Source organism: Kogia breviceps, chromosome 2 (genome assembly GCF_026419965.1).
Source record: "Kogia breviceps isolate mKogBre1 chromosome 2, mKogBre1 haplotype 1, whole genome shotgun sequence".
Taxonomy (NCBI): Eukaryota; Metazoa; Chordata; class Mammalia; order Artiodactyla; family Physeteridae; genus Kogia; species Kogia breviceps.
In genome coordinates, this window is record NC_081311.1 from 15,923,296 (window position 1) to 15,936,258 (window position 12,963).

The 12,963-nt window shown below is 45.2% G+C and overlaps 1 protein-coding gene across 2 annotated transcripts in view; it reads left to right on the top strand.

Moving 5' to 3' along the window:
• Nucleotides 1-12,963, top strand: part of ABLIM1 (actin binding LIM protein 1) — a 237,490-nt gene that overhangs the window by 140,990 nt on the left and 83,537 nt on the right. The window contains exon 1 of one of the 2 annotated variants that reach the window (XM_067024592.1): nt 9,003-9,156. The exons of the other annotated variant lie outside the window; for it this stretch is intronic. The gene's annotated coding sequence lies outside the window, so the exon portion shown is untranslated. Of the gene's footprint in view, nt 1-9,002; nt 9,157-12,963 lie in introns of those variants that run through there. 2 annotated transcript variants of the gene reach the window in all.

Consider the following 12,963-nt stretch of genomic DNA (forward strand, 5'->3'; position numbering starts at 1 on the left):
TATGAATTTCCTTCCATCTTTGGTGGATGGTCCTAGGAGATCTCTGGCTCCAACAAACTTCCTTTCCTGGGTTCAGGTTGTTACCTGCCAACTTTCCCAAGAAAAAAAGCAGCAACGAAATAGTTGCAAAATGAATGCAGTACAGAAAAAAAAAAAAAAAAAAAAGCCAACGTCAAACTAGACACAGAAGTCTGGAGGGTAAAGGAAAAGGGCCCCTCCCATGCCCCCACCCCACCCCCCGCCACCTTCCCTGTCCGGGGCTTGTTGCATCTGCTGACCGAGGCTGGACTTGACTTCTCTTAGTCTGTTCTCTTGCACAACTCCCTTCCCCCAAGGAGCTCAGTGTTCACCGAGCACTCCCAGATTCCTTCAAGACTAGTGCTCTTAGGGTTGGCTGGCTCTGTGCCCAGCCTCCTGTGTGCTTGGGCCCCAGAGACAAAGGCCCGTGGTGTGTCTGCATTCCTCCCAGCGTAGGGCGGGGCTCCTAGTCTTTCCCTGGCCTTCTTCCTCAGGTCGCCACACCCAGGAAATCAATCCTGCTGTCTTTCCAGAAGGGCTGGTAACCCATGTCTTTCTGTGGCGGGGTGTTTACTGTGCCACCTGTGCTCTCCTGGGAAGAATGTATGATGGGATCAGTTATAATTTGGATGCCTCGCGATGTAAGAGAGAGACCCTCAAGTGTGGCCCAGGGCCAACCCTCCAGCCCCCTTAGCGCCATTCCATTCATACCTATGGCAACACTGTCCCGTCTTTATCTGTTAACTTGGAAGCCTTGGATGAAACGACAGGACTTAGACTGTGGCTTTAGACCCCTCCTGCTCTACCCCTGCAGTGTAGGAAATCGAATCACAACATGAGTCAGCAAATCCTTTCCCTTGATTCTCTGAAGGATTAAAACCGATGGCTTTGTTTTGTTTTTACTTTTTTTTTAACTTTTTGATTAAAACTCCTTTTTCATAAAGCCCAAGGACAAATGTTTATGATGTTCCTGCGAAACTAATTCATGTTATAAATTGGAGGCCCCTGTCCCCTTCCTTCCTTTTGCTGTAGGCATTTTAAGCATGTTCTGCTGTAACAGCCACAAGCAATGAGTAGATCTTGTTCTGGGCTAAACTGTTACCTGAGTGAGAGGAAACATAGGCTGTCCCAGGGCACTTGCATGGCAGATAATCTTTTTGTCACCATTAAAGATGTAATTTGCAAAGACAGACTGAATGGTGAAGTCCCGCCTTTCTTGTTCTCTGTGGGTCATATAAATGCAAGCAAGACTAATAAGCTGTGTTCATGCAGAAAACTAATTTCATTCTTCTCATTCTTACTGCACTCCCAGGAATTCATGCCTCCTTCCACTGAATCGTGGACCCAAATATTTTTGAGGATGAGGGAAAGGAAAAGAATCAAGTAATATTTGTAGTCTTGGTTGAGATGGTTTCTGCCCCAGTGTACAGTGAGCCACCGCAATAGCCTGCTTTTGCGTGATATATTTAACATTTGCAAATGATCTCATAAATATTTAATCCTCCCGACAGGCCTGTAAAGTGATGAAGGCAGTTACTACTGACCTCCATCTACAGGTGAAGCTGCTGAGCGCCAGAGACCTAGGGGCTGATTGGTAACAGAACCCAATCAGAAGCCAGGTCTCTCAGTTCTCAGAAGATAGGAACACACAGGAACGCACATGCTGCTTCATGATCTACCTGGCAGTAATCACTGCAGAAAACAAGTAATTAATTTGCCTCCCAAAATAGCTTACAGAAGGACCAAAATTTACCATTCCTGGTGAAATGGGGAAAGTATCTCATTAGTGGCCCCGTTATATCTATTTTCCGGACAGTAACCATTTGCTGCCTGTTTGGTTTCCTTTTTACCCATGTAAAATGTCACCGAAGGCCAGGGACCCTGCTCCTAGGGTCTGTTGTATTTCCACACCGTCATGCCTCATCCTCCCTTGTCTCCTTTACTCAGCTGGAGGCTCCGCAGGGGCACCTGGCATGGCCCGTGGAGAACACCGTTGATGGATGGTGCTGTCTCAAGTGAGGGAGCATGCTTTCTTCACCGAGCTCTGGTCTAGGACTCCCCAGAGCTCAGTGGAGAGTCAGGAAGAGCCTGGGAGGCAGTTCCAATATAGGGACGCCGGTCACCTTTCCTCATTTAAAATAGAGCTTAACGATAAACTGCAAAAATGGCCTCATCTTAAATATGAGTTAAGCAAGATGTACACTAGCCATACAATGGAATAATATTCAGCAGGAAAAAGGAATAAGTCCCTGATACCTGCTACAGCATGGGTGAACCTTGAATATATTATGCTAAGTGAAAGAAGCGAGTCACAAAAGACCGCCTATTATATGATTCCTACAGTAGGCAAATCTGTAGAGACAGAAAGTCTATTAGTGGTTGCCGGTGTCTGGGGCGTGAGGGAAATGGCTGTTCATGGGTATGGAGTGTCTTTTGGGGGTGATGGAATGTTCTTGGATTAGATAGTGGTGATGGTTGCGCAAGTCTGTGAATATACTAAAAACTACCGAACGGTACCCTTTTTTTAGAAGGGTGAATTTTATGGCATGTGGATTATATCTCAGTGTAGGTAGGTAGTAGGTAGATAGATACACATACATATACGCATACATCTATCCATCTATGCAGAGAGATATTCAATACAAGGTGATAGAGCGTTTGGGATCCTGTATTTCTCAGTTTCCTTATCTGTAAAATGAGGATACTGACTGCTACCTCGTAGGGCTGCAGGATTTGAAAAATAAAGGCATAAAAATCTTTGGCCTAATTAGTAGCTAGGTTAGTCCACTCCTCTCTCTCCCTCTCTTCGTCCTTCTTCTGGTCTATGATAGCTTAACTCATTAGGTATAAGAAAGTGGGTAAAGGAAAAGAATGGGGATTCAAGTCAATATACGTCTTAATGCCAGATCATGTACCATCTTCCTTCCTTTGTGGGCATTTAAAGTTTTATTCCCTCACGTGGTCACAGGTTGCCATCACACAGAGCCGTGCCTCCGATCATAGTTGTGTGACTTGATTAACATATAACCTCGCCAGCGAGGGAAAACAAGCTGAAGTTTAAATTCAATGTATGGTTTATGACGTCTTGGTTGCAACGTCTTATTTGCAAAGAATAACTTAGTGCTAATATTTGTCCCCTCCATCATTAATAGATCAGGAATTGGCCCAGTAGAGCATGAGAAGAAGCACATTGACATGAGAAATGATTGGAGGAGAATCTTTCTGATTCACCCAAAATTATCCATTTTGTCCTACGTTAATGATAAGAGGAAATGTGTTGCCAGGGTAGCAGAAGATCGTTCACAGGCAGTAAAGATTCGATATTTATTTTTAAAAAGCACCCATTTCTGCCAGCACAAACGGAAGGGCTTTCTTCTCTGGAAATGACATTTTGAACAGACTTTGTATTTTGAGTTAAAAAAAGATGTTTTGTTTTTCAGTGTTATTCTACTTCAGAGAGCTTAGCTGCTCGCTGGTGCAATGTGGCAGTGGGGTGACAGCTGAACCAAGTGGGGTAATGTGACTCTTCCAGAGAAATTAGCAAGAAGTACTGAGCCTGTGCTTATGGCCCAGCCCTGGGGGCCACAGAAGAAGGTGTGAGATTTAGGACTTGTTCTCAGTTAGATGAGGCGTGCATTTCTAAAAGTAATAGGGTGTCCGAGTCCAAAATTACACCCCCTGTAGCGTCCCGGGGACACCCAGAGCTCGTGAGGACCCAAAGCTGGTGCAGCATCTTCAGTCTGAGGGTGACTCTCAGTGATGGTATGGAACTTTGGAAAGAGCTAGGACCCAACAGCCGAGAGGCAGCCTGCGAAGACACGTGACCAACAAGTACAGTGCAGGGATGGGTCTCTGGTCTGGCCGCTGTTCTGAGCCCAGAAGTGATGACCTCTCAGAGTTGTCCTTTCTCCTCTCCAGGACCCAACACCCTGTGAGCCTCAGAAGTCGCATGTGTCTGCATTCTCATGGACCCAAAGCAACCACCCTTTCCCTTCCTCCTGTTCCCCAGCTGCTCCCATCCCTGGCTCTGTTCATGTCCCCTTCACCACTATAACCCAAAAAGGGATGATCATACCCCTTCTGCTAAGGGATCGATTCCAAGGTGCCTCACCTGCCCTGCAGAGGTGACCTTCAGTGAATTTCAAGGTAATTGTCATGACCATTTCTTGGTGGAGCAGAAAAAGAGTTCAATCTCTGCCAGTGTATCTCAGTACACAAAAGGTAACTGGGGCCCCACAGTTGTGTGAGGGCCAAGTAAGAGGCACACACAATAAATGCCCTGGGGTTTAAAAGAGATTCTTGTCAATTCTTAGAAGTCAGCTTTGGATCTTGAGGAATGGGTAGATACAGGCAGGTGAGAGTGAGAAATTTGTCTCCATTTGCTCTTGTGACTGACGTCTCAGGTCACTTTTTTCCAACTTTTGTCTGTTTCTTTGGTTTTCATTTTACTGTTTGGTTTAACTGCATGCTTATAATGTGCTGTTTTCCACTTCAAATCATTTTTGTAAGTAGGTTGTAAACTTTAAATATTAAGACAAATATATTTTCCATTGCTGACTAGCATAATTTTCATTTAATTATGAGGCTAATTGGCTTTTGTGGGTTCACCTGGATCCATTTCTCCATCTGAAAGTTCATCCGTATTAGAAAATGCCTGCCACCCTCTTGGATCTGCCCATCGGGTGGACGGTGAGAGAGGCAAAGGGCTCTCTACACCCAGATCCAGCCTTTCTCCTTAAATCTGGGTTGTACCTCCAGTGGGCATCAGGGCAACCCTTTGGTCTCAAGAAATCTTCTCTAGCTTCTGGGTTCCTGACAGCTGAGGCCAAAGGTGGTGTCTCGAGCTACATCGGCTGTATTTTGTCCTTATGTTTTTGTCCACTTAGCCCCTTATAGCAAGTGTTCAACTTGGGGGTAGACATTGAAACGTGGCACCATCCGCAGGTCACCAGGACATCTTCTATTCTGGGCACAACTTTCTCTAGGTGAGGATGTGAAATTTTCCACGAGGCCCCGGAGATGATGACTGCTCCAGGGGAGATGGGTGCATTTGGTCCCCTTGGCCTCAGGCAGCGATGCTGCCCTGCTACCTATCCTACTAGGAACAGGCTTCCTCCTCTTTTGTTTTCCACCTGAACGTGCTTGCTTCCTGCACCTCATGGCTTCCCACCTTGTGAGGCATGTAATGCCAATTCCAGCAGATGGACCTGCCTGGAGTTTGCCAGGAGTGACGGTCAGGGCTGGTACTCATCCAGCCCAGAGAAAATGAACTGGTTCAGTAATCCCTTTCCCTAAAGGACACTTTGGAGTGGCCTTGCAAATGAAAACTGCTTATAAACCATCTATTTTCATGGCCCTGCAGCAAAACTCAAAGCTGCAGGCAGGCATCTTGGAAACATAGACAGAATCAGGAATTTTGGAGCTTGAAGTGGCCTTAGGTAAGGTGGGAGAGGGAAGAGTGGTTAGTAGAACGAACTGACACAGCCAGACACACCGGGATTTGATTATAGTACCTACGCTTAGAGCTGAGCAATGGGTAGCAAGTTGCTTAAACTCTCTGAGCCCCAGCAGCCTCATTTGTAAAATACGCATAATCTTTACCTTTTAAAGGCTTAAATCGGATTATAAATGAGTCATCTGGGACAGTGCCTGACATACAATGCTTCAAGAACGTTTTTTCCATTTTCTTCCTTTGTCAATGAGGAAAAAGATTTTGTAAAAGCCCAGTACATTGAATGAGCTCATAACTTCCCATCTGAATGAAGGAGTCAGGCTCACCCCCACCGATTTCCTCTCTGATGTAGTTAAATATGTGATTATTTCAGATGTACAAGTTAATAGTCATGCTGATGCTTTCTTTTGAAATTTTCTTAAATCACTTAACTTTAGACATCCACATGCCCATAAATTCAATCTACCATTGTTCCAGCAAGTATTTTCTTTTACAATACTTTTTACCAGGCATCTAGCAGCTGCTAAATAGAGATTTGTTGATGAATGATTGTTTTTCCCATTATGAATTTTTTTTTTTTTTGCGGTACGCAGGCCTCTCACTGTTGTGGCCTCTCCCGTTGCGGGGCACAGGCTCCGGACGCGCAGGCTCAGCGGCCATGGCTCACGGGCCCAGCCGCTCCGCGGCATGTGGGATCCTCCCGGACCGGGGCACGAACCCGTGTCCCCTGCATTGGCAGGCGGATTCTCAACCACTGCGCCACCAGGGAAGCCCCCCATTATGAATTTTTGTCATGGCCTTCACGTGCTCTTTGGGCATAAATTCCTCACCACCCTACCAATTACTGGTTCCTTTCCCTCACATGGGAAATAAATGCCCACATGTCTTTTTCCTGCCTGTTAATGTCTGTTATCACATCCACCTGAGTGTGGTCTGTTAAGTGTAAACTCCTGGAGGATTTGTGCTTTCTGTTTAATTGTTCTGTATAATGCCCAGCGGGCTTCCCTGGTGGCGCAGTGGTTGAGAGTCCGCCTGCCGATGCAGGGGACACGGGTTCGTGCCCGGGTCCGGGAAGATCCCATATGCCGCGGAGCGGCTGGGCCCGTGAGCCGTGGCCGCTGGGCCTGCGCGTCCGGAGCCTGTGCTCCACAGCGGGAGAGGCCACAGCAGTGAGAGGCCCGCATATCACAAAAAAAAAAAAAAAAAAAAAAAAAAAGAAAGGACTGCATGTATAATGCCCAGCACATTTGCCTAGATGGGACGTTTCTCAGTATCTAGGATGTTGATGAAGGGGCCTCTTAGCTTCTACGGACTGTGAGAGCTCCAATATCAGCTCCTTGATATAGACTGAGTCCCTCTGGAACAGATGTTAACCACCTGCCCCTTTGATCAGTAACATCTTTATTTACATACCTTACAATTCGCCCTGGTTAACTGTGTGATTTAATAATCCTTAGTAAATTTATAGAGTTGTGCAACCATCATCACAATCCAATTTTAGAACATTTCCGTCACCTCAAACAGATCCCTAAGCCCGTCCTTTGATTCTTTATTCTTCACTTTCTTTCCCATAATCACATGCACATGAATGTAGAGAAGGCAGGTCGACAGGAAAGGCATCTCGTTATTGCTCACTAAGGGCTGCCCAACTAGGCAGGTTTCTTGAAACTCTTGACTCTGTCTGGTGGTGATCTGGGGCTCTTTTCATTTGGAAATTTGCTTGGCAAATTTAAAGATGAACCATCCTCTTTCTCTCCATCCTAGAAGATATAGAGGTGGTTATAGAAATAAAATCTGAAAGAGGAGCTGACAACTCCAAATATGGGAGAGTAGAAGAGGATGATGACGTCTCGGGGGCAGTGATCTCAGTTCTTACGCTCCTGTACTTCTAGCCCTGTGCCTGGGAGCATGGTTGAATTTTCCTTTTTCCTTTGTAAGGAGGAACACTTTCTCTCCTCTGACATTAGTGGACTGCCTACTAATGTCCCAAACAAGAGGCGAAGTTCTAGGATCATCTGGATATCTCATTTAAAGTATAGATTACCAGACCTCACCCAGAGATTCTAGGGGTCCAGGCTGCGGCCAGGAATCTGCATGTTAACATGCCACCCTGCTCTGGGTGATTCTGGTAGGGCCAGGGGGCTACAGAGCCCACTTAGAGAAACTGGCCCTAAAAGGGTGTGGTGAAAGCACATTCATGGGGGCTTTTGACTCCTTGAAAGGATAATGCACTAGAAATTTAGCTAACCCCCTGTAATTATTATAATGTGTAATCCAGTAGCTTCCTCTTCATTTTAGAAGCACTGTTTTATTACTAAAATCCTTACATTTCTTCAGCAATGTTTGGGATTGCTTCCAAACCAACCTAAAGAGATTACACACAAAGGTCTTTTTATTTATTAGCTGATCTTTACGAGCAAATAATCTCCATGAAAAATCTTCCTAGGGGGCTTCCCTGGTGGCGCAGTGGTTGAGAGTCCGCCTGCCGATGCAGAGGACACGGGTTCGTGCCCCGGTCCGGGAGGATCCCACGTGCCGCAGAGCGGCTGGGCCCGTGAGCCATGGCCGCTGAGCCTGCGCGTCCGGAGCCTGTGCTCTGCAACGGGAGAGGCCACAACAGTGAGAGGCCCCCGTAACGCAAAAAAAAAAAAAAAAAAAAAATTTCCCTAAATCACTTTAGTCTTGTTAAAACCGACAGGAGTTGTAACAGAATCTTGCTCTAGTCCTAAGGGAGGGCTACATAAAAGGGGCTGTGCTAGCACCATGGTAGAAGGTTTCTAGCTCCGTCTGTTTGTTCATAAATATGCAGAGTCTATGGCTTTGCCTGCTGTGGCGGCCTCATCTGGGATTTCTGCAGGACAGTTTAGTGGACAGTGAGGTAAGGTATGTATAGTGCCTGGAATGGAGGTAACTAGTCATTTTTTTTGCTGCAGTAGAAGGACACAATACAAAATGTACCAACAATATGAAACATGGAAGCTTCATAAGTGAAGTTTGGGGGGGGGGATCACATTTCTCTCAATACAAACATTCTGAAATATGAAAATTCTGAATAACGAGTGGAAACCAAAATCAAGTTGCACTGTGTTTTATTACACCTACAGAAAGGATGCCATAAAGTGTGCCTCCAATGCAGTGACTTAGGAGAGGAGCTATTTGATCTCTATGCTCAGTCGTGTACCTTTCCATCATCTCAAATCGAAGAAAGAAATTAAAAAGCATAAGACACTGGTTTCAATGCAAGCCTCTGCCCCCGGGGAAAATCACTGTCAGATTAATGGCGCAGACAAGCGTGGGTGAATGTGAAAAAATGGTACTTTCCCCACCTGCAGTTTAAAAAGAAAAGAAAAGAAAACATACCCCCCTCCTTTTTCAGAAACATGGACTGGCCCGTTAGTGGTTGCTGGTGTGTTTAACTAGTAAATGCAGTGGGGAGGGGGAGGGTGGGAACGCCTGCCCCAGTCTGTTCTTTTTTCCGGTGTGTGTCTCTGGAGAGACGCGCACTTCGTTAGCCTTGCTTCAGGGAGGAGCCCACTTGCGTCCCCCAGGCGGGCAGGGAGCCCTGGTCTGTCGGGCTGAGGTCTGGCGTTTACAAGCCTCTTTGCAGTGTTGTGAGTTTGAAGCCCAGAGTTCCCTGCTCAGCAAAACCAGGAATCGAAGCAGAGAAAAAGGAGCCCTGGATTAAGGTAAAGCGACGTTGCTGGAGGTGTCCTTGGCTTTGCAGAGCAGACGTGAAATTCCCCGCTTCCTTGGCGACACTGGAGACCCCGAGGGTCCTCCAGATGTGGTATGCTGGATCCTGGAGACAGAAGCCACTTGCTTTGGCCTGAAGGGCATTTTACTTAAACTTTTTGCTTTTCTTATGATACAAATGAACTACGGAGGTTTTTCTTCATGCATCTAGTAGTAAAGAGCAGGAAAAGGCAGGTTATTTGACTGAGAGTAATCATTTATTGACCTTTTAAAGAGTGTGTTTTTTCAGACTGCTACCCCCAAGATTGAAAGGAGAGTGTTGTTTCCAGATTGGTTTGTTTTGTTTTGTCTGTGGTTGTAGAGCTCTGCGGAATTTATGTTTGACATGAAAGAACTTAATGCTATTTGGGGGGTCTGGTGGTAAAAGGGGCGAGGGGAATTGACTCAATTGATCTGTTACTATAGATGTGAGGATTTTTTCCTTTAAGAAGTTTCCCATGAATGAATATGGGGAAGCAAAACATTTGTGTATTATTCATATTTTCTTACAGCTACAGGTTGAAAGAGCCTGACTGTGCCCTCTCTTTACCGTCTTTGGGCAGGAAATGTACAAAATCTAGCGATTCTTGCCTTTCTAATGCAAACAGGTTTTCTGAAAACCTAGTTATAATCAAACGACGCTCCAAAGTTTATTTTTGAGAAAAATTTTTAAAGCATGCTGTGCTAGCACTGAAGAAGGAATGAGACAAGAAAAATCATCTCAACCATGAAAAAAATAGATTTATGATTTGGGAAAGGTTAAAAAAAAAAAAAAAGTGAGTCTAGCCTAAAAGTCAGCAGGAGTGGGGTTGCCATAGCAGCTTCATCTATCCCTTAACTGGGACTGGGGACTTCAAAGAAAATTGAGCCTGTTTTCTCTGAGACAGTCTCAGGAGGTATGTTAAGAGGATGTGAAGTTATTTAGATTATCCAAACAGGTTCTGACAAGTAAGTGAAAATAACTAATTAAAATATTGTTGCCATTCTATAATGGATCAAAAGGCTTGTTAAGTCATGATGTACTTACAGAAAAGGTGAATTTGCCACAGCTCCTTGTTATAAATTACTTTTGAGAAGGGTTTTTAAGACTAACTGTGAGGACTGGCTCAGCCTCTTTGAAATAAGCTTTCAATGCACGTTTCGACCTAGTGTTTGCAAGTGGGTTCCTTCTGCATTTTCATGTGTCAGTGAGTTTAACCCCTGCATCTGTGGCTTATCCAACTGGTTCAGGGGCTATCATATCATGACAACAGAGGTCTGCCGATTTTTCCCTCCAACTAAATAACAGCTAATTTAAAAGGATGGAAAAGTCCAAAATACTCAGGACTTACACCCCAAGTCTGTAGAGGGATGATCATGGTTTTCCCTTCTGTAGACCGGGTTTCTCAGCCTCAGCACGACTGGCATTTTGGATGGGGTGCTTCTTTGCTGTGGGGAACTGTCCCGTGTTCAGCAGCATCGCTGGTACCCACCCACTAGATGACAGTAGCAACTCCCTCCCCAACTCAACAACTAAAAATGTCTCCAGCCATTGCCAAATGTTCCCTGCCGGGCAAAATCAGCCCCCAGTTGAGAACCACTCCTATTAAGTAACCACTTTTGAGACCTCCTAGGAGGGCTGTGACGGGGAGGCAAGACCCCAAGGGAGGGTGTTTATCAAAAGAACAGGAACAGGACAGATACTGTGCCCTGAGCAGTTTGGTCTTTGCTTTGTTTTCTTTTTGTTTGAAATCACATCCTGGGCTGGGTGGTGGAGCAGGGGTTAAGCACTCTTCTGGGTATATATTTTTCTGCCCTTGGCCTCTCCCCTCCTGGTCCTTTGTGGGCCTTATTTGATGCAGTGCCTAATCAAACTTCTCTGAAAGGAATCCTATCTTAAGTGCATCCCAGAAACGCACTCCTTTTTTTAAAAAAAAAAAGAATCTCGTACTATAGCGTGTTTTATAAGGTGTAAAAAATAGGTGTGCCTTTGTGTAAATCTGGGCACACCTATTTGGTTTTTCTTCTGGAACCTGTAGCTAAGTGCTTTCATTTCTTTTTTCCTTTCCCCCTCTGCCACCAGTAAGTCTCAAACTTTCTGATTGAGAGTTGGGTCTCATTTTGTCAATGAAAGAAAATAGTCACAGCCTTTTTCCAATTCACAGATACCAAAAAAGTCAATGGCTGGAACTCTTCCGTTTGAAAGTTTTCTTTAGCATATGCTGTTGTGTGTTTGCTCTCAGAGGTTAACAGATTACAAAATGAAATCGTAACAAATTCTGGAACAAAACATCGGAAATAGCCAATTTTGTTTAGTTCTACTTAACTTTTTTTGGTGGACCTATGTTCTAATTATAGCTTTACATTTTATAAGTATACATTCATAATCTTATTAAACAGCGACCTGATATACAAACTATATGTATTACATTTTCTTGGCATTTCTCCAAGAACATGATATGATGTGCTGAGCGCCGTGGTATGTTGCAAGGAGCTGCCACAGGCTGCTCTAGGGAGGGAACCGTCCTCAGGCCCAGCTCGGGTAGGGGTGGTGCCTGACATTGGCTGAGCATATCAGGAGACACCTCTACTTGTTGGAGTCATTCTTGGTGATGGGTTGGAATGGCCCATGGTGTTTTCTGTGATTCATTACAAAGCACATCTTCCGTTTACCTCTACCTGGAGGTACCTATGTATCCGACACCTTGTGCTCTCTTAGAAGCATTTCCTCATTTGAAAATCCACTCCCTCATTTACTAGATCTAAGATCTATGAATGCAGAGAACGTAAGCATTTTAGGTCCATTTTATCACCAGGATGTAGCACAGTGCCTACGGATGCTGGCTGCTCAGCCGTTGATGAATAAACAGGTGAATGTCAGTGATTCCCATGCAAAGACCAGCCGGGAGCTTGGTCTGCAAGAAGTTCGCATGTCTGCAACCTGTGTCCTGTCCACATAGTCTTTTCTGTGTATTTTTTTTTTTTCAAAAGGACAAATCCATTCCCCATCCAAGCAGCCTTTAATGTTTGAAAGACTACCAGGGAAATCTTTTAAGAATATAGGAATAGTGGTTCTGCGGGTTGTAAAATTTGGAGGGGAGAGCTTTATAAATTTTTCTTCCTGAGGTCCAGATATTAAACTTATGCTCTTATATTTAAACCCCACATGCTAAAGTTGCCTCCTGGCTTCAGTAAGAAGAAGAGCATACCAAGCCTAGGACTTGACCTAAAGGCAATGCATACCCAACCTCTTTGTTTTTTTTTTTTTTTTTTTTTTTTTTTTTTTTTTTTTTGCGGTACGCGGGCCTCTCACTGTTGTGGCCTCTCCTGTCGCGGAGCACAGGCTCCGGACGCGCAGGCTCAGCGGCCTCGGCTCACGGGCCCAGCCGCTCCGCGGCACGTGGGATCCTCCCGGACCGGGGCACGAACCCGTGTCCCCCGCATCGGCAGGCGGATTCTCAACCACTGCGCCACCAGGGAAGCCCACCTCTTTGTTTTTAAGAGAATTATCCAGTCCAATGAACTTGTAGATCACAAATGAAAAAAATATGCCTTATATACTCTTTTGTGTTGGAGTATGAAGTCTTCGAGAATTGGGGGTGTCCACTGGGAAGTCAGAACAGTGCTGCTCAAAAGAGCCCACATTTCTTGAATCAGATATCAGGACGTGGGGTGTCCACATGAGGCAGATGACTTGAAATAGGGACTTCCTTGGAATATGCAGGATGTAAAGATGCGGTAGTGGTATGTATGTAAAGGAGCCCAAGACGGTCTTAATGCTG